The 2,767-nt window shown below is 43.3% G+C and overlaps 1 pseudogene; it reads right to left on the bottom strand.

Annotated features, from left to right (window-relative positions):
- Positions 1 to 1,085: 1,085 nt before the first annotated feature.
- Positions 1,086 to 1,837, bottom strand: LOC110581629 (annotated as a pseudogene).
- Between the last annotated feature and the right edge of the window lie 930 nt (positions 1,838 to 2,767).

Here is a 2,767-nt window from a genome sequence, read left to right on the forward strand (position 1 = left end):
AGGGGACACTTGGGATACTGTGTCCCACTTGGCAGCTTGGTGAGGGTTAAGGAAGTTCCAAGGGTAGAGGGGTGCTGGAAGATTTAATGGGGAAGGACAGGACCTCACATTCTTTATGGATGAAGGTGGTATAGCTTAATGGGTCAGAGCTTGGATTCTGGAGTCAATTGCCTGGATTTAACCTCCATGAGCCTCAGTATCCTCTTCTGAAAAGTGGATATCATAATAGTACCCACCCCAAAGGAGTTATTGTGAGGGTGTAGAGAGGCATAATGTATCCTAAGCACTTGGCAAAATAAGCACCCAATTAATGGCAGCTAAAATAGTTTAATACACATGAAACTGGGAGAAAGAGGCTCAGGGGAGCTGCCTGGGCATCTGAAGATGCAGGCAGGGTTCTAATTGGGCTCTGTCTTTGGCTTGGGTAGAGAATAACTCAAAAGCAGGAGTGCTGTGGGGCTGAGTCCCACGTGGTGCCTCCCCTAAGTTGGTGCCAGCCTCTGATTGACTTGTGTGCTGGGAGGACGCCAACAACACCTAGTACTTTTATAGCCTTGCTATATGCCAAGTCCTGTCCTATACTCTTTATAATCATTCACTTATTTAATCCACACAACACCCACTATGATAGGTTATGTTTTATTATTTCACTTGAAGATGAGAATATTCAGGCATAGAGAGATTAATAACTTGTACAAAGACACACCTATAGTAAGTGGAAGAACTAGGATTTGAAAAAAAGCGGTCTACCTCCTGAATCTTTGCCTTTAAAAGCCACTAGAGTTTACTGCTTGTACCTGGCTATGTTGTCTGGGGCTGGGACAACTGATGAGTGGATCCACATGGAGTCTGGGGAAGGCTATCAAGGGGATAGGGAACAGCCAACATGGCCCAGGGAGAACCCCCAATTCTTTTCCACTTCAGTCATCCCTGATGAAGACTTCTCTGCTATAAGTTGCCCATTGACTTGTATTTCTTTTTTGTCAATCACTGAGGTTGTTGAAGGCAAGGACCCTGGCTGGTTAACCTTGTAATTTTTTTTTTTTTGATGTCTGATCTTATTTATTTGTCACTCTTAGAAAATCTCATTTTTGACTGGACTCAGGCTTAGAGGTAGAAGCTCTCAGAGAGGACAGCCTCTGTCTCTTGGCTATCTGTTTCTGGCATTTTTCTTTGGCCTCCTTCATTCTCTTGGCCAAAAGTTTAGCATATTCTGCAGCCTCTTCCTTATTTTTCTTAGTACACTGCTTCTTCAAAGCAATATGCTGACGTTTGTGCTGGAGGACACGTGGAGTGACAAGACCTTGAATCTTAGGCGCTTTGGTTCTAGGTTTCTTACCTTCTTTGTTTAGGGGCTTTCTCACAACATACCGACGGACATCATCTTCTTTAGAGAGATTGAAAAGTTTGCAGATTCTGCTGGCTCTTTTGGGTCCCAGGCAATGAGGCACAGTAGTATCAGTGAGTCCAGGAATATCCTTCTCCCCCTTTTTTTTTACAATGACCAAGTTGAGAACACTGAGATTGGCATCCACAATGTAACCCCAAACAGATTTGTGCTTTCTCTCTCCAGTCCTCCTTGGTCTATAGCAGGAATGCCCCTTTCTCAGCAGCAGGCAGACATTGCTATGGGTCAAGACACCCTGCTTCATGGGGAAGCCTTGTTTTTCATTGCCACCACTGATTCAGACCACATAACCCTTCCATTCTTCACCCAGATCATCAGCAGCAACTTCTGTGGCCATACACTTCTCATAAAAGTATGAAGTTTGCATTCATCATCCACTTCAATGAGTTTCTGGAAGCCAGTAGCTGGGAAAGAGATGTTCAGCTTCATCCTGAAGCAGACTACCACCTCCGAGGTGCCACGAGAAAGAACTAACCTTGTATGTCTTGTGCCTAGTATAGTGCTGGGCTCATAGTAGGTACTCAGTGAACAGTAATTTTTTACTGTTGTTTGTTGATGATACAACTCTTATTCACTATACTCTTTGAAATTAGAATTTGACCTTCCACCATGAAGACTTATACACATGGTTTTAGAAAGGCTCAATCTATATATAGATGGGTTATGACCCACATATGAATCTCTCAGTCTTGGGTTTATGAAATAATTTCTGAGTTCATACACTGCAAGATAGAGACTCCAGCAGAATCTTCCTTTTTCTGTGAGTCAAAATACTTTTATTGTGCCATATCCCCCTCAAAGACCTCCCTCCACCTTGAAAACTAGCTTGAATTTGTCTCCTACAGATGCCAATGTGGAGACAATCTTGTTGTTCCATAGAAATGATAATGGTCACTGCCATTTATGGAATACTTACTACTTTCCATAGCAGCTTCAGCTTAAGAGTCAAAGTGGGCAAGACTTCTCCTGGCAGTCTAACCAGCACAAGCTAGGATATAGAGAGCCACATCTCAGGACCTTTATTGTATGTATGTATTTATTATTTAAGTAATCTCTACACCCCATGTAGGGCTTGAACTCATTATCCCAAGATAAAGAGTCACATGCTCTTCCAACTGAGCCACCCAGGCACCTCAGATCTCAGGACCTTTAGTTTCTGATCTAGGGAGGTTTGAGATGGTCAAATCTAGCTGAGGGTCAATGGAGGCTTATGCCAGGCTCCATGGGGGCTGTGGGAAGGAAAGGTCCTGCCAGTAGAAATGTGTAAGGGTATCTGTGTCTAAAGAAACAATCTTAATGCTGAACCAGATATCCCAGTTGAGAAGCAGAAACCAAAGAAGCTAGGACACTGATTTTGGA

This window comes from Neomonachus schauinslandi, chromosome 13, assembly GCF_002201575.2.
Source record: "Neomonachus schauinslandi chromosome 13, ASM220157v2, whole genome shotgun sequence".
NCBI lineage: Eukaryota > Metazoa > Chordata > Mammalia > Carnivora > Phocidae > Neomonachus > Neomonachus schauinslandi.